This window comes from Rhea pennata, chromosome 2 (genome assembly GCF_028389875.1).
Source record: "Rhea pennata isolate bPtePen1 chromosome 2, bPtePen1.pri, whole genome shotgun sequence".
NCBI classification, from domain to species: Eukaryota; Metazoa; Chordata; class Aves; order Rheiformes; family Rheidae; genus Rhea; species Rhea pennata.
The window spans coordinates 63,587,770-63,606,861 of record NC_084664.1 but is presented as its reverse complement, the minus strand read 5'-3'; the positions used below and the strand labels follow the sequence as shown (position 1 = coordinate 63,606,861).

General features: G+C 44.9%; 1 protein-coding gene across 3 annotated transcripts in view; it reads left to right on the top strand.

Annotated features, from left to right (window-relative positions):
• Positions 1-2,052: 2,052 nt before the first annotated feature.
• Positions 2,053-19,092, top strand: part of GRB10 (growth factor receptor bound protein 10) — a 151,632-nt gene continuing 134,592 nt past the window's right edge. The window contains exon 1 of one of the 3 annotated variants that reach the window (XM_062569618.1): positions 2,053-2,433. The gene's annotated coding sequence lies outside the window, so the exon portion shown is untranslated. Of the gene's footprint in view, positions 2,434-8,572; positions 8,637-13,273; positions 13,398-19,092 lie in introns of those variants that run through there. The other 2 variants (XM_062569620.1, XM_062569619.1) reach the window with 2 other exon arrangements.

The window sequence follows — 19,092 nt, the reverse complement described above, 5'->3', positions numbered from 1 at the left end:
CTTTACGCTTCCAGCTTCGCTTCAGCCTTGTGCGCACCACATCGCCGTTCTGCGGGTGGGCTCCGCTTTTAATATGAAATATATGCTTAAGTATCTTGTTACATGGGAGCATCTGAACATTTAGGGAAGAAGCAGCGTATTTTGGAAGCCAGGAATTCCTGAAATGCAATTCTGCTGCTGCCTCACTCTATAATGCTGGTTGAGTTATATAACTTCTCTCCTTTCACTTTTTTTTTTTTTTTTTTTTTTTTTTGAGGACACCCTGTGCGCGGCTTATTTTGTTAACACTGGGCTGTAAGTTGATAGTCTAGAAGGGAAATGCTACAGATGACAAAGTATAACTGTTTCATTAAGAGGCTGGAGAATGTGCTGGGGCAAATAGCGTGAACCACGATGTGCGCTAGGCACGTGCCGGACACCTCGGTCAGGCCCGAGGCAGCGGGCCCTACGAAAGAACGGGAGGGGGGCGGAAAAGGTCTTCTGGACACTTCCCTTGCACAAACACAGGACAAACAACGCTGCACGTGCACAGTCTGCCCACGCGCGAGGTTGATCGTGAAGGCACGCGAGGCAGCAATGCCAGACACGTTGGTCCTCGTCCCCGACAGGAGCGTGCCTATTTATCTCGGAAGTAATCTCGGGCAGCAACCTCTGCGCACCTTCACCTCTTTTCCGGATGGAAAAAGCTGGACAAAAGTCTTCTGGCTGGAGATCAGGAGAAGGCAGCTTGCCTTCTCGGGTGGGATGGCAGCGCCACGGGAGGGTGGCCGGCGGCGCGGGACCGGGACGCCCCGGAGCGGGGCAGCGGCACAGGAATGCCGCGGCCCCGCTTCCCGCGCCGCCGGCCCAGCCGGCGGTGGTGGGCATCTGGCGGGAACAAGCACATGGAGTGAGCTCCAGAGGAGCGAGCTGGGAAGGCGCCGGCGGTGCTGACAGGCTGAAGAGGAGAGCTCAGCGCGGAGCCAAGTGGAGATGACAGAGCAAACAGCGGCCGCCGGGACGAGGCCGGGGGCTGCCGGTACGAGGAGGGCAAGCGGCGAGTCTGCAGCAGAGCGGCACGTGCCTCTGAGAGGTGGATGCGACACATCCGAGGAGACGGGAGAGATTATTTAAGGAGCTGAACAGGCAGAGCGAGAGGTGAGAACAAGGGAACGAGATCAGGACTGGGTAGAAAACGCGGGGACAGAAAGAGGACTGATAAAACACATGCCTCGAAATACAGCAAAGAACGAACCCCAGAGAAAGAAAGAACAAGAGCAATGCAGGTATCGCGTTACACTTCCAAAGGTGTTCAGCCGCGAGTTCAGACACGGCGCTTCTGTTATTTACATAAATCGATCTTATGAGGAAAAGCAGTGAGAATTTTCCTGCTTCTCCTTGGATTTAATTTCCTCTCATAGTGCTGACCGCTTCTTACACGAGGCGCTTCAGTGTCTGGCCTAGGGAATATCCCTCTCCTCTCGGTGCGGCCCAGGTTGCCCTGAAGCGCTACGTGCTTTAAAGCAGTAGCTCTCACTGAAGTCTACAACTTCACCTACCTGCAAATAAGATCGCTCGGAGCGACGGGCAAAGCTCCGGCGAGCCACGGAGCCGCGTCCCAAGGGTGGCCGCGCGCCCGAGCGAGACGCGGCAGTCCGTGGGAGCGGCGCCGGCAGCGTGGGAACCCGCGGCGCGGCGGCCTGCGCGGCGGCGGGCAAGCGCGAACAAGGCGGGTGGATGAGGTCGCGCTGGAAGTCCGCGCACGAAACGCCCGGCGCTGCGGCGCGCCGCCCGTTGCGTGTTTTTATTTTTTATTTTTAACAAAACACCTTCCCTTCCGCCTCCCCAAACACGGGTCTGTAATACGCGCACCGGGGGGTAGCCGGAGGGTGAAGCGCGGCCAAGCAGCAGCCGCAGCGGGCGCGGGCGCGGGGGGCGGCGGCTGCGTGCGGCGGCGGCGGGCGGCGCCGGGGCGGGCGGGGGCGGGCCGGGGGCGGGGGCAGCGCCCGGCGGGGCGGGCGCCGAGTCAGCTGGGCGCGGGGCGAGAGCGCGGCGGCGCCGTTAGCACCGGGAGCCGGCGGCGGCGGCGCGGGCAGAAGTTTTCTCCGCGGACCGCAGCCCCAGGCGGGGTCCCAGGCGGCGCGGCTGCTTTCTCCTCGTTCGCGTTTAATTGCGATTTTTATTATTACCATTTTATTTTTTTAGTTTTTTTGCTTTTTGTTTTTTTTTTTTTCATTTTTTCAGTCGCGTGGTCCGAGAGTTACCTTCCCCCCCCCGCCCTTCCCCCCGCCGCCGCCCGCAGGACCGTCGCCTCCCCTCCCCCCCCGACCCCCCGGTGTCCCCGCCGAGCAGGAGCCGCCGCGGCGCGACCCTCCCCCTGCCGCCGGCCGAAACTTGGCGGGGGCGCGGCGGCGTCGCCGGCGGGGAGGGCAGGCCGGGCCGGGCCGGGAGCAGGTAAGCGGCCGGGGAGTGGGGTGAGGGGCGGTGGGCGCGGGCTCGGCGCGGACTGGGGACGGGGGACCGGGGCGGCCCGGCGGGAGAGGCCGGGGGGAGGAGAGCAAACTTCCTTTTCCTGCGGCCGCGGAGCCCCCGGCGGCGCCCGGGCACCTCGGGGGAGCCGGCAAGGAGCCTCCTGCCCGCTGCCGGGGGCCGCCTTCCCCGCCGTCGGGGCTTCCTTTCGTTTCTTTTTTCTTTTTTTATTTGCCTATTTTTTCCCTTTTTTCCTCCCCCCCCCCCCCGCATTTTTGTGCGTGTGTTTTAGTCGCCCAGTTGTTCGGGGTCTTCCCCCGAGGGGGGCTGGGAGCCCGGTTTTAGCGGCGCTTCACGGGGGAGCTGCCCCGCCAAGTGCTGCCCGAGCCCCTCCGCCCCCCTATCCCCCCCCCTCCAGCCCTGCATCTCGGCGAGCGGGGCCCCGCCGTGGGCACCCGGCAAAAATGCCCCCCCCTCCGCATCCCTCCCGCCTGCCCCCCCCGAGGGCGGGGGAGCCCCGCGCCCCGAAGCCGGGGCTGAGCTCCGGGGGTGCCCCGGCATCCGCCGGCCGCCCTCGGAGCCGCGCAGGCGGCGAGGCCGACGGCAGCGGGCGCGGGGCTCTCGCGAGCTGCGCCCGGCACCGTGGCATCTCGCCGAGGGCAGTTCGCAGTTAATTGGTTTGGCAGATGAACTCCCGCAAAACCCTCTTGCCCGCTTTTGGGGCTTAAGTGCCAGCCCCCCGCGTCCCCCCCCCCTTCCCCCTCCCCCCCCCCCCCAGCACCCTCCTTTTTTTCCTCCTTTCCTTTGAAGCATCGCATAACTCTGTATGGAGAGGGGGGTGGGAAGTGCTGATTCAGCAGCCCGCAGCCCCGCTCCCGCTGAACTGGTGGTCGGCGATAAACGTCTTGGTCTGTTGAAACGGGAACATATGTTGCCGCTATGTGGAAGCAGCGTTGATCAGGTTTTATAAAACAGCCTTAAGAATGTGGTTTACTTCTCCCTGCTCTATATTAAAAATAATAATAAAAAAAAATCAGGGTGTTGGCGGGGAGCAACCAGCACTTAAGATGGTGAAAGCGGGTTGTGAGGGTAGCTACCATGTTAAACTGTGCTTCTAAGGGGTGGCTGAAATTGTGTTGCCTCCTGAAGGTGCTGAGCAATTACTCATTTTAACCAAGATTTTGCAGGCTGTGTGGTGATGAAGCCTTAACAGTTTGACTTGATTTATTCCTGCATCTGAAGACTGGTTGTACTTACAGCACTAGAAAAGGTACCGAGAAGGGCAACAAGGCTAATCCTAGGATTAAAAGGAGTGAGTTATGAGGACAAGTTTAAAAAAAAAATGTATGGAGATTAGAAAACCTGAATGGAAAAAAAGAAATGTGCTTGGAACACTAAATGACAGGACTGGCTGTGCTCTCTGGTCGTTTTGAGGCTGGAGAGCTTTGGAGGGTGGGGGTCAGCAGTGCTGTCTGTGTGGGGGACATGCAGAGCAGAAGACTTTCCTAGTGGTAGACTAGAAGAGGGAGAGCTGTTCAAGAACCGTATACCTCTGGCTGTCTCTGCACAGTTACATGGTAATACTGAGGCTATTCTGGTTTAGAGAAAGAAAACCCCAACTCCCTAAAATTCTGCGCAACGTAGAGCAAATGATAAAGCCTCAAGAGCAATGTTTGGGAACCATATTTCAGAAGAAAGATTGGCAGAGCAGCAGACCCTGACGCTTGTCTCCGATGATCATTTTACCATGTTCTATTCTGATTTATTTTCTTCACTTGCACTTTATTTGTTCTTAAAGTAAGTCTTGTTTGCCCTGGCTACATATGAAAGATCCTGTGGTACTTCCATGGTTTTGCTTGGTTTTGTTAATCAAAATAGTGCTATGTGAATTGGCTTTCATCCTCAAATCCAGGTGGGGCTGTGTTTCAGTAGAGCATTTTTTTTAATTATGTAGTCCAAAAGTACTGCTTAAATGTAAAATGGACCTATGCATTTCAGTTCTGCTTAAGAATATACCATGTATTCTATGAGTAAAACAAATACTTGCAGCCCTCTCTCTTGCATATACTTGAAGGACTCTGACTCCAACAAGAATTGTCACAAAGGTTTTTAGAAATCTTTGGTCATGTTCTCAGCTGCATTCTGGGTATAAATGGGCTAAAAGTATCTGGATCTCTCTAGCAAAGGGATTCTTCCAACGTGGGGAGTTCCCAGCTGGCAGAGGAAAGGTGTAGCTGGGTCATGTGCCATTTCTGCCAGCAGCGTGCGAATATTGTGCTGGGAGTTTGTTTTTTGATAGTACCGACCTAGCAGATGTCCCTCTAGACTGTGTGGCGCAGGCAGTTCCCTTGTGTGCGCTTTGCCGTGGCACCGGGGTGCCTGGAGGGGCTCCCAAGTAGTGTCACACTGAGAAGGTCTTTGCTGTCACTCCTTTTCTCCCTTCTGCTGTGCTCCCATACATGTCGGATGTAGAGGTTTCCAGTGACAGTGCTAAATGAGGCCAGATTTGTAGGCTGCTTCTTTGATTGTTGTTTTTTCTTAGACTAGCTGAGCTCTTTTTTGGGAAGTAGGTGTGGGGAAGGTGCACACAAGCAGTTCTTTGAAGACCTGGTTGTGCAGGAATCTCGGGGGACAGAGTGCCTTCTAATGGTACCCGTTTTTAGGATGCACTTTAAGTATTTGATCTTTCATTGGTTTAACAATCTCTCTATGAAAAGATAGTTTTTACTTGGTATACTGTGGTGGAAGCCTTTGTGAGATTTGCTCAGGCTAGTTTCAAGCAGAGATGTCCAAGAATGGATCCTGGATTGGAACAGGCAGCGTCAGTCCTGAATTCCTTGACCTTTTTATCATAAACCTCTCTGTTTACTGTTAGTAGGGATGTATGAAACATTTTTCTTCATTTTAAGCCAGTACTTCTGTGAGAGCCAGAGCTAAGGAAGCATGCTTTTCTTTGGATTTGTCTCCCCATTAATTGCCTTTGAATAAGCTGTGAGTTCTCGCTGAGCCATTTCTGTCTCCAGTATTTTTTCGACTACGGGCCATTGGTGCACGTTCATAGTGCAGCGTTTCTTGCGTGTGCCCACTTGATCTTGTGTCTTCACAAAAGAAGGAATATAACTTTTCTGAGACCTCTGCCTCTGTCAAATTTGCATGCAACTTGCCAAATGGGTTGGCTACAGTGTGATTGCATAAGCCTCCTTCTGTAGGAAAGCAAGCTAAAATAAGCATTATTTTTCTTGGAAACTGGACATGCTCTGAAATATGTCCAAAATTTAACAGTTGTGACTCTTCACCTGGGAAATCTAGAAATGGAAATCCTCTTCCTAAAAGGTGAAACTCTGCATTGTAGGCAGCATTACAAGGAATGGCGTTTCCAAGAAACCCATTTTTAAGCTTTGAACTTTCTTTAATGGTTTGCCATCTTTGCATTGCCTGCTTGTCAGATCATTTTGCAACCTAAACTCTGACATGGCAAAGTAGTGTTATTTCTCTTTATTTTTCTCCCAAACCAGTGATTGTTCTGAAACAATTAATTTCAAGTAAACAGATGTCACATCATTGCCTTTTTTTGCTTGTACTTGTTGAACTGCTGCACTTCTGAACTTGTCCAGTGCTAGGTCTTTCCTTTTCCCTTGCTGTCCCTTGAAATGATCTTTTTGGACAACAGTTCTCCCATTGGTTCAGTATGGCTCTTGCATTTCAGATGTGAGAAGGGCTATCCAGGGAAACCAGATTCTGCTATGAGTACAGTGTAAAAGAAAATTGTTGATCACATTGGAACATACTGTCTGCATATGTTAATCTCATCAGTGATGAAACAACCAGAATAGCCTGGCATTATGAGAGCTGGTTGGATATACAAGTCCTTTGCTGGCATGTTTTGTTCCACTGAGGACTGTTTCTTCAATCTGATGTTTGAGAGAGAGAAAGGCATTATATTTCTCATAGAGGTACATTCCTCTAAAAGTGGTTTTGGTTGCAATTTCTAGCAGCTTTTGGATTCATGATATACATAGGAGCATGGAAGACTGAAGGGTTCATGAAGTTAGCCACCACCATTGCAAAGTTATCCTGAAACTTAAGAGATTCACATCCATGCTGACAAGCCTGAAAACTCATCTCCGCTTTTGATTTCCTAGGATTTTTCAGAAGTCCCTGATAGATCAGTTCATGCAGCCCAAATGTATGCAGGTGTCAGGACTGATGACACTGCAAATTCAAGCCCTAAAGTAGTGTCTTTGCGGATATATCTGTCTTTCCTGACCTCTGCAATGGGAAAGACCAATGATTCCACTGGCTCCAGTGAATTTGAAAACCTGTTGGAAAACACTCTTTTTGAAGAATGATGGGTTGAGATCCTGGTGAGTCAGGAACAAAAGTATGGACAGGATGAATCATGAGTTCTTCAAAACCCAACATTAATGTTCTTCTACAAGCCAGGAGAGCTTTTAATCAAAGCTGCAGAGTGCATAGGAGATCGGGTTACCAGCCCTGAAAGGCTACAGCAGAACTGAACCCTGCATGTCCCAAAGGTTGGTTGCTCTGAATGAGTGATCCTCCTGTCTGAGTTGGAGATGTTCTCCAGCAGTGTAGGTTTGCACTGTTTATACCTGAGCTTCTCCAAGAAGCTCAGTTTAAAGATTTAGGAATCCAAGCCTACACATCCCAAAATTTGAGGAAAAACCTCACTTCTTCTAATGTGAAGAACCAAAGAGGGGAAAAAGAAACTTAAAATATGAGTTTTTTTTTTCCTGGTACCTTTTTCTTCTAACCTTACCTAATTTGAAAGTAGCTAGCCAAATATTAACTAGAAGTTTAACTGCAACTAATACAAGCAATAAATAGATGCAATAAAATTAGTATGGGGGACTCTCTTCCTTGCTGAAGCCTTTCAGAAATGTTTGAGAAGTTGCTTTTGCTAAGTCATTAACATGCATCTTTGAATATCAAAAGATAACTCGGGGGAGAGAAAAATGTGTAGTTTTATGAAGTAAAATTACAGGTTGCATCAGGTTTGTAGATTGCTAGACTAGATCTAGCATAATCCAGGCACACGGCATGACATTCTGCTTCAGTGATACTGGGGGAAATGAGCACTCTAGCTGGAAGGAGGTGAAACTTTTCTCCTGGAGCTTTTTGCAGCATTCAGGACTGTTGGCTTTGAGATAATGCTAGTTCAGTGATGACGGGATAAGTGCTATTTGCTAGAATAGGTTGACCTCTTTTTAGAGAAAGGATCAGCAGCGAGAAATTGCCCCATTACTGCAGGCAGGTGGTGGAACAGACTCTGCTTGTTCTTCCCTGAAGTGAAGATGGGAGGAAGGGGGGCTGCAAGCCTTAATCATGTGGTACAAAAAAAAATTTTTTTTAAGATGTTTTGGGGCTATGTTCTTTGGGGGCAGAAGTGACAAACGTGGCAGAAGAGTTTACGTGGAGTATCTCGTTAGTTGCTGCATTCTGTTCTTGCTGGCTGATACTATTGAATGTCTGCGGAAGAAACGTGGTGTCCTATTTCTGCTGTGCTCTTTTGTTGGGCTTCCGGGAAGACTGCAAGAGGCTTTCCCATTAATGGGCTTACCCTCCTGCTGTTAAGCCGTCATCCTTTGACCACCAGCAACAAGTCTGAGCAGATATGTTGATCTTAATACCCAACAGTTGTATTATCATTAGAATATGAACTACTGGACAGTCAGATAGTACTGATGTAGTCAAACAATGTATTTCTCAGTCTGAGCTTTTTCAGAGGCCAAAGCCAATGAACATGGGCAAATTCCAAAAAGGCAGTTTTACACAAGCAGGTCATGATGAATGGGGTAATTGTAAACACATGTTTGGTTAAACCACTAGCAAACCAGCCTCTGATTCTTCCCAGCCTCAATCAATGCCAGCTTCTACTAGTTCTCAACAGGACAAAAATAGGAAATGACTTTCCTGGCAGGCAAACCATAGGGGAAATGCCATGCCATCCCCTTTGAATAAACCTATAGCAGAGTGGGAATAAACTCTTCTACAGAGCAGCAGTAGGGATTTCTGCATTTATTGACAAAATAAATTCAGAGCAAAGTTCTTAAAAGCTTCCTTCAATCTCACTGTTACAGAATTTATGTCAACAAATACACATGAGAAACCTGAGAGACTGCTGTGAAGCTGAGCTGGTGGCTGCTGAAGGCTGCAGAAAAGTAAGGGTGGGTAATACTCCATGACACTGGTATCATTCTTCCATTATGTATCCCTGGTGAGAAGATCAAGTAGGGGGAACCTCTAAGTCTGTAGACTCTTTTCATAGTGGAGATTAACACTTGATGAACACTTGGAAACTTCTTTCAGTGCCCCAAATCCAAATTCTCTGTTTCTGATGACTTAGTCAAGTGGCTGCAGCCCTGCCATAACTGTTTGCCTCGATTCATAGCACGCAGTAGGTTTTCAAAAGCTCATCCCTTTATTTTGGCAGTTAACTTTTTCTAGGTAATCTTCAGGTGCTGGCTTGGTTGTGAAACCATGGGAAAGGGAATCTTGGAAATACCTACCTAAATCTATTTTGCAGTACATACTCTTCTTCTGGAACAGTTTAACACTTAAACATATTCTTGATCAATAAGTTGCAGCCAGTCTGTACCTCTGCATATTCTTCATACCTTAGCAGAGTGCTTCAGATCCCCAAATTGTCTGGAAGGAGGTATTTGGATTCTTTTCTAAAGGACAAAATAGTACAAAAATTTCCCCAGGTCTTGATTCTAATGGAAAACAGCACGACAAGGTAGTTTTGTATTAGGAAGGATCAGACCAGTGGTTTTTGAGAGCCAAAATAAAAATGGGTGTTTTTTCCCCCTTTCCTCTTTCCTTCCTTTCCCTGATGTTAATTTCAGCCAGACTTGCAGGTACAGACTCGAGTACAAGAACATTCTTCCAGAATGGGAATTGGGAAGGGGAGTGAGGAGAACTTGGGGAAGGGTTAGGTCTATAGGTTGGTCTTCCTTACTGTACTGTTAAAACTCTGAGCATCCTTAGAAAGGATTGAACAGTTCTTCTTATATCAAAATTCAAGTGTGGAATTAAAATTCTAGGAGCCTGAAGAGCTAAAAATTGAGATGCTTGTGATATTTTAGTCTTGTGCCAAAGCCTTTCTTAAAAGGCCTGCTTTTCCTTCTGACTCAGAAGTATTAAAGTCCATTTAGGAGAATGTTAAGGGAGAAATGTGTGTTACGAGGCCGTTGACTCCTCCCAAATTAATGTCTTAGGGGTGATCATTGTTCATTCTAGTAGTTGCCTGTGCTGACATCACCTGAGATGTCAGGGAATTATGTTAAAATTCGAGCCTTGATATTTTGCAGATGATGGCTCAGATGTCAGCAAACCCTTTCTCTGTGGGTCAGGTTGCTTTATTTTCCTATGCAACTTTAACTGTGGTGTTCCGGTTCCTGTACTTTGTCACAGCAAGGAGTGTAGTAAGCAGTTTCCAAGAAAAGTGTCTGTGCGGCAAATTGCAAAGACAGTATTTGTCTACTAGCCACTAAATTCAGGATGTACATTCTAGATACAGATATGGGTATGTTTTTAACACTACAACACTGACCAGCTGTAACACTGAATTGAATTTTTCATTTTCTGTGGTGATAAAGTATTTCATTCCAGGAATCTTGAAATTCAAAAAGTTGAGGCTGAAAGTTTCCTTTTCTATTTGCTGGACACCTATATTGAATCCTTGTTTTAAAATGATGGTTCTTAATGAAGGCCCTTTCTTAACGCGAAAGCAAACAAAACAGCCCATCGTATCACAGATGATATATGAATTTCATGAACTGATAGTTTTTAATATTCTTGCCTACTGGGATATAATATGGCTATGGGTAATGATATTTAACGTTTCAAGGTTTCAAAAGAGGTATTGCTTTGGTTTTCTAAAAGGCTTCAGGAGAACTGGGTGAGGAGACCATGAGATGAGATGTAGGAGAACAGAGCAAATGCTGTTTGGGTTGCTGGCATTTTCAGTGTGTGCAAAGACTTATTTTACATTCAGCTGTTCAGCTCTAGAACAAAAGATGCATATTGAATGCAAACCAAATTGAACACAAAAGGTCAGGAAAAAAATCTCTGTGGAATTTCTTGCTAGCAAAGGCGGATTATATTGTTCACACATGGAAAGTCAGAGTAGTTGGAAAGAATATTTCAGCTGATGCTCTGCATGACATGCTGAGTTCACATGTATGATAACACTTGCAATGCTTAGTTGAGTTGATCAGGTAACTCCCACCACCTTGTGTCCTTGACATTGTAGTACTGCCAATAGGGTATTTGATAGGAAGACAGCATTGCAAGATGCCTTGCTAGTCCTAGCCATAGCTAATTTTGGTAAATATATAATTCACCATGATTCCACTCTTCTCATTACAGGGAAGAATTTTCTGGTAGATTTCTTGAAAATGGGTGATTTTAGACGCAAAATGAATGAAGGAGTTGTGTGCTTTAGCAGCCAGACTTTTAGATCTGCTTATGTTCTTCTCTAAGATTTTCTGGGGTCCTTTATGTCCAACAGTCTGAGTATTCCTTTCCAGGTTTTTCCACAAGGTCTATCTCATTTAAAACCTCGGACGTGCTAAGCTGACACTTCTGTAGATTGTGCAACAGTCTATCAGGTCAATTTGGCAGTTCTCTGTGGACTTTCATAGTGTACAGCCAGAAGCCACACAAGTCACTTTTCCCCCTTTTTTTAGAGCACAGGCATATGAATTTCCATTATGGAAATCTCTAGATGGGAAAAACTTGAAGAAGCATTTCCCCTGCAAAACGGGGATTTTTTTTTCATTTCTCAAGGCATGAACTGTGTTAAGAGCTCGCTGCTACCAAAAGCAAGATGCCTTGTGTCTCTTACCTTGTGCCAGCTTGGTCGTTCATTATAGCTGCTCAAGGCTGATTCTCTTACCAGATAGTAAACTCGGTGGTGTGCTTGTTTTTCCTTACTTTTTTCTTTCTTTCTTTATTTTATTCCCCCCACCCCACCCCCCCAGATTAGCAAATGGGAAGCATGCAGTGGTGTGGCAAAAGAGCTGAGCCTTTCCAGGGCAAGGAAGGGGAAGAAACAAGGAAGAGAAGAATGAGTTATTACCTTTCCTTCTGCTGATAGCCAAATGCTGGGCCAGCTTGGCTGGAGAACCTGCTCATTTTTGTGAAGCTCCAGCACATTTTTTTTTTCTTTCTGCTAATTCCAACAAAAGTGATGGAGCTGTGCAAGCCAACATGTATAAAACAGCTAGATCTGGTTTTCTGTAGTGCCTCCAGAGGCTGGCTGCATATACCATGGTTACCTGTTGAAGGCAATTTTCTACACTGGGTATGTGTGTTCAGAAGAAAAAGCTTGGATTAGCCTTAGGTATCTGATTTGATTACTACTCTGAAATGTGAATCTGAATGACAGTATCTTTATTCGCATCTTTTTTAGAGAATTGACATGTGTTGTTGAGTTGTTTCCTTAAGATGAATAGAAAATATGTCAGTACTAGGTGGGTTTTTTTACTGAGCAACTCAGTCGTAACAAAAACGTTACTATTGCTGTTGTACATTTAAAAAAAGAAAGAAAAAGAATGCTTCCCCAGTTTCTGTTGATTATGTAAGTAACATGTAGCTGTATCTTGCTATAGGATCATCATAAACCAGAACAGTCAGGGAAGTAACTGTGGTAATAAATCCATCATTATTAACAGTAAAATATTAAGTGTAATAGCATTGGCATAAGTATAAGCAGCCATGAGAAACTCTGGAGAGCTGATTGACTTGCCCTGAAGCACTGTGGTAAAACAGGCCAGTCACCGGCTGAAATGCCTTTTTTTTTCTTTTCTTTTTTTTTTCTTTTTTTTTTTTTCCCTTTCCCCTGTGCCTAGGATGTCTCCATTGTTTAGAGTCTCACTATTGTAGCTTTGCTTGTAAGCTGGTTCAACTACAAAGCTATGAGGCAGGGAGATTTTCATAGCAAAAGTCAAATAAAGGCATTAGAGTTGCCTGCTCCTGTATCTGTTAGTAAATTGTGTCAGTAGCTGTTGGACAGATCTGCCCAGTAAGCTCTCTGTGATATGTCTTAAGGTTCTTCCTCCTTGCTAAAGCCAATGCACTTTAGACTTGGAAAAAGTCCCTGCAAACCAAACACTGCGATGAGATGATTCTTAAGCAATTTCAGTTACTATTCTTGCTTGTGATAAAAGTGAGCAAGAAGTCTGGCTTATCTCTTCCTTTGTAAGTGTGGAATCACTTTTGATGTGAGGTAAGAAGTGAAGCATTTCTTTCATTTTACCTCGCAGAGCTTATGAAGACCTGGAACTCAGGCTTTTGGTTTTTTTGACTGTAAAGCAGTGAAGGGCGGTTCTCTTCAGAAGCACTTGTGTTTGGTATTTTCCATAATTTAGCACCAAAACATTGAGGTACTTGACTACCTCTGTCTTTCTAGTTAAGTATCAGCTGTGTTATGCATAAAATCTTGGATGCTGTGAGGAAGAGATCTGTTTTCGGCCTTTGTTACAGGGGTCTGCTTCTAAGTGAGGTTCTGTCTTTTGCAAAATCATTCTGAGAGAAGTTGCAAAAAAAAGCATTAAATGTTCTTGCCGTTTCCAGTGTTTTGCTTTGAATGTTCTGTATGAGCTGCTGAGTGAAGTGCAGGTTTTATAACAAACTTTACTTGTAATGCTTCAATCACTTTGCATAGCTATATTTGGTCTTTCGAGTATTAGGATGAGATGTAATGAATGACAAGTAATTTTATGGGCATGCTAACTTTGTTGCCTACAAATGTCAGGTTTCTTTTGTCTTCTTGCAGCAAATCTAGCCAACTTGATATGGCTGAGCTGAAGCAGACATATCTGTACTGACTTTGTCAGCTGTTCAGAGAGGACTCGTTTGGCCAGAGACAAGCATCCATGGGACCTCTTCCTCTGACCTCCCTGCCCTTCTCCCCAAAAGAGGTGTGTGGGAACTAAAGCTTCCTTCCCTTGTGCTACTGTGACTCCTCTAAAGTCAATATTTGAGTATGGATCTCAGTCCAAGCTGCTTGGTCAGAGTGAATTTTTGCCTAAACCTATGTTTGAGCCATAAATCATTGCGCTGTGTGGACAACAGTGTTTTTATCCAGTAGCTAGTTTTAGTTTACGTCTTTTCACAAACTATGTGAATATCCTCTAATCCCGAATGCACATGTTTAACTCTGTGAAGTCAAAGAAATGCATGCTTTATGTAAGGAGCTTGCTGACTCTTCTAAATCCTGGCTTGTTGTACAAGAAGTTTCCTCTGGCCCTGCTCTTGAGCCAGGGCTGCCTTTGTGCTGCTCATCCTGCAGCAACATCCTCATTCTGCTTCCAGCATCCCTGTGACAATGCTGCCTTCCCTCCCTGCTGCCCAAATGCCCTGTTCCTCTTGCAGGGTTTTGGGGGTATTTGTGTGGCGAGAACTGTCAGAAGTCCCGCACCCCGACAGTGACTAAATACACGGAGCTGGAGTGGATGGTCAGCACCAATGCTGTGGAGTAGAAAAGGGAACATCTGAAGGATTAGTAATAATCTCTTCCTGCACTGATCTCTCTTGAAGGTGAAACAGAACATTTCTGCGATAGTTTTGAGTGAATCTACGCAATCTAATAGCGTCTTGAAAAGGCAGTAGGTGTACCGAAAGAGAACCTTACAGGAGGACCAGTTGGCCACCTTTGCTTTGCATCATATTTATGTGCTGTACAGACATTGTATGTCAAAACAGGTTTTATGGTAGCAGATATATTTACATGAGAGTTTCTGGAATATTTACCCCCTAGAGACTTGCCTGTGAAGGGTCTTTAATGAGCACTGAAGTAGTTCAGTGACACTGGAGTTTGGTATAGATTTTGTAACTAATCTGTAGATAAAGTTGATGACTTGATGTAACAAAGAAAGTGGAAAGGCAGAGGAGGAGGTGAAAGGAAAGCATGTATTGCTTTTTGTAATCGGAGTAATAAACTTCCTTCTGTGAGTTATGATTAGTGCATCGTCAGTATGATTTCAGTTGAAGCTTATTGGATTAGTAAGTGGAATATGTGCTCTGGCTGTATTTCATTACACAGTCCTCCTGCGGAGCCCAAGAGGGGCATATCCTTTCTACAGTCCCTTAAAAACAAATAGGGTTTCTGTGCAGCATCCTGTGTTCTCTTTGAACACTTCACTGAGACTTAATGACGAAGCCCTTCAAGAGTGTGCTAAGCACAGATATGCACACAGCTTCTTCATGTCAGAATATGGAAACTGGAGCTATCGTGTCTTAAGCTATGGCAGGGGACCATCAGGCTCTGCAATATCTTGGCATCTGTGCAGCACTCTAACTGTGTGTAAAGTTAAAGGGTTTGGAGAAGTGGACTTCAGTTTTTCCCTTCCTACAGTCTACCTGGTTCCTTTTGATAGTCCTTCTGTAACTAGTAACTCACACAACCTGATACCACAACCGCATTGAATGAGATCCCTAGAAAACCAGTGGCTGAAGGAGGATTGCATTCAAAGTGGCTTTCACCTGAGATGCTGCTTCAGAAACCTGTTAGCATTTTAAAATTAACCTAGTAGTCTTAACTAGCTTAAATCTTAATGACTTACCTCCGCTTTAGTAAAAGCCTTGTTTATATCCTTGTTGCCTTAATGTAGCCTAGACTGCAAGTTTTCTTTTCCTTCATTTTTTAAATCAGTGATGATGATTTAGCCAATTGGCAGGATTTGTCGGGATAATAAAGAAGTAACCTGATTTGCATAAACCAAGGTAGAGCAGCCTAAATTAGCTATATCCTAAAAATGACGCAACCAATACAGCTTTGAATTACAATATGTCATCTTCCACCAGAGAGCACTGCAAAATCTCCTTGCACTTTTACATCCAGAGAGGATTGAGCCATCTTGTTGTTGGGGAGGAAAGCTGAACAGAGACTAGAGAGATAGCATATAATAAAAATGTAATTTTACCCTGGATTTGAACACAAATGAACACCAAGCAACTTGTTTGTTATTGTGATACTCACTGTAAAAGAAAGGTTAGAAAACATTTTAATCTGCTTTTGTGGATTTGACCTTTTGTAAGTGACCTCCCCCTGCTCATGTGTGTGTTCACAGCAGCAAAAGGGAGAGAGAATTACTTTAAAGGCAAGAATTTGAAAGGCTTGGTGAGAGCCTGGAAAAGAAGGCATGGACAATGGCAATACTGACACTACTTTTTTTTTTTTTTTTTTTAAATTGACGTAATTTTCCCAGTGCACCCGCTTGCAAGCTATGCAAGAGGAAAATATCCATATCCACAGCTATGTGGATATTTTTGGTGTGATGGAGGGATAGAGTAAATCCCTCTTTTTCTCTCTCCTTCCTCAGGTGAAGATGATGTGATGGGTGGGGAAAGAGCAAGGGATGGCTCTTAGCTCACAGGATGGCTAGGCCCTCATTCTGAAAATGCGTAGCACTGATTGCCTTTTCAGAGTGATAGTAACAAGATCTTAGAGGTGCTACTGGGGGTCTGTATGAGAGAATCATACTGTGTTGGGGGTAGATGTTTTGTGTGTATATTCTATTCCACGGTTTGTGGAAGTTAACTTCTTTGGGATGATTATTGCCTCTTCAAATGTGGATGAAGTGTTAGGAAGAAGAAAAAGGCCAGAAAGAACCAAGTGTTTATACCACAATATGTGGTAAACATCCCACTTGCGATACAGGTAGCTTATTCACATCTGAAGCTTGGACTGACTTCAATCCTGGTCTAAACCACAAGTGTCACTTCTGAGTAGATGTTTATTTGCCATGTCCTGTGGTCTGGTGGCAATTTGGACAGCCAAGAATTCCTGGGTTTACCACACAGTGAGGTGGCTAAGCAAAAATGCTGCTGGTTTGAATGCAAACAGTGGAAAGTCTAAACTCTATGAAATGGCAATGCCTACTTGACTATCTTGACTTAAAATGTCTACTTTTTTACCTCAGCACTGTCACCCTCGGAGTGACTAGTGATTTACCTTCATGGACCATCAACCCAGTTCCCCAAGACCGCGTATCTGCTGTTGCAAAAGTGCAAAGCAAGGAGAGGAAAGTCCTTCCTGATAATGAGGGAAGGGCAGTGGTGCTAATGTGGTAAATCCCTGCTGGGCCCCTCCCATGCATTGAGAACCAAGCTCAAATTTCTGATCCTCCTTGCTCTTGCTCTCCGAGTTGCATGTAACTCCCATTTCCTAAAACAAGAAGAGGCCACAGATCTAGTCAATGGATTTAAGAAAAACTGCATGAAATACCCTTGCAGATCTCTCCCTGAATCAGCATCTTACTCTACTGTGTACTCAACAAAAGATAGCAAATTGACTTTATTTTTGATGCTGTTTGGCGTAAAGCATATGCAGTCCTAAGGCTTTCCTTGAGACCCTGGGCCTTGCTTAAGTAACTTCCAGGGGCATGGTTACAGGCTAAACTTAGTATTGTACCCAGAAGGATTGAGCTTGGAAGACTTGTAAAACATACTCCAAGCTACTTTAATTGATGCAAATGATGAAGGCCAAACTGAGGGAGGCTGGGGGTGGAGGGGGTGTTGGCAAGAGAGAATTGGCTGAATATGATGGTAATGTCTGCAGTTATGTTGAGTCGTGCAAGAGTTCGTTCCGCCAAATGTTCCCATAGCTTTTAGGTATATAAAAACAAAGTCTGGCCTGCACAGAGTCTGGGTGCATGGAGGAGCGAGTGGTGCACAGTCTGGAATATGCTAGGGGGTACAGTTTAATATGATTAATAAATTAAAAGCAGTGGAGGGTGAGAGTGAGAGGTTTTTTCCTAACCTCTAGCAACACTTCATGCACAGTAAGTGTTATTGCCAAGCTACAGAGTGATTAAAAAAGTGGTGCACTAACTTTTCCAGTTAATTGTGCTGAAATAGCTAAGATGATTTGCTTCCAGACTTTTCTAGAAGAAGAAATTTCACCCTTCTTTGTGTCTTTTGGAAACTTCTGACAGCCAGTGAACCTTGTGATTTTGATGTGGTTCATAGATTGTGGCTAAGCACATAACCATGTTCAAGCCATTAGTCAGAGCGGTGTTTCTGCTGTTTGTCCCACTTCAGAGTGGGACTTGAGCAAGATGTCCAGTGCTGTTTGATGCACTTGGCTCTTTGTTGTCAAATTTGGGGTTGTGTGTAGCATTGGAACATACCTGGACCCTTGTATCAACAGAGGTAAGTACATTGATTAGACTTTTATTTTTAATGTTATTTCTACGTGTAAGGTTTGCAGAATGGTGAGTCTTTTCACGGCATTTTAGTGCTGAAAGTTATAAATGGCATTGTGTCTGAAAATGTGTTTATTAGCCCCGATGCTTTGGTTGGCATTTTCTTATCAGACAGATTTCTTATCCTTCCTTATAAGAAATAGATGAGGCATAACACAACAGTTTTAAGCTTATTTCTATTACAGTATAGTTCTAGACCTGGAGAAGAGACTCTAGAGAGGTCAACTAGTCAATGAAAAGCTGCAGTATAGTGTTGACTTATGACAGCAGTATGGTGCTGATGATGGGGAAACTCCACATCCTCCCAGACAACTTGTCTGTTGACTCACTGTTTTTTTTTTCCTTTTAGCAATTTTGATTTGATGTTTTTCTTTCCCCTTTCCCCAGTGCCCTTACACCACACCCTCCCTGCCCTCCACCCAGTAATGTTTTCCTGAGTTGTCTTTGTTGCTTTTTTAACCTTCTTGTTTCTTGTCCTGAAGCTCATAGGCATGGAGAACAGACTCTTTCCTCTCTCCTTGCAGCAGGCTTTTATATCATCATATCATCATGACCCTCACTTTCTCTTCTTTCAGTTAAGCTTTCTTTTCCCCCCTCTCTCTTTTTTTCCAGAGGTCATGTTTTTCTAATCCTGTGATGTTCCTATTGCTTTCTCTTGGACTCTTTCCAATAGATCTTTTCTGAAACTTGCTGAAAACTGGATACAGTATCAAGCTGGAAGTTTTATCAGCTATGAGTAGAAAACTGTTACTTCACCGTTCTTGCATGTTTCTCTAAATACATTCCAAAGTAGTATTTCTCTCTTTCTCAATAGAGAAATCTCCAGTTTGTCAAACTTGCTTTGAATTTGGCTTTCCAGCAAGCCACCAGATTCTTCCATGTTAGTAGCTTCCCCAAGTTCATCAGGTGTTACTTCCTACTCAATCATCTAGATTATTATTAATAGAATAGTATGGGACTAGGACAGACCTCTGCAGAGGTTGAGTATATCAGGCTCTTCCATTTGTGACTCTTTCCATTTGTTTTGACTGTGAATAAATGATAAATGGATAGTTATCCAATCATTTTTAAACCTACCATAAGATGACTATTTTTGTTGTTTGCTGTAAGGCAAAGTTGTTTTAACTTCTTCATGAGAATGTGGTTTGAATCTTTTGACATGGTTTTGCTGTTATCAAGATTCAATGTCTACTGTTTCTCTGTCCTCAAAATACATTCTCCTGCCATAGCAGTAAATGGAATTAGATTGACCTGGCTTGTCCATGAACAGTTGGTTGATTCTGATCTCTTATTTTCTTCTAGGTGCTAACAGATGGGTTGAACTGCAATCTATGTGCAAATAAGCAACAGCTATCATTCCCCAGGTTCTTCTCTCCTTTCCCATCTTCTTAAGATACCACTGTTTGCC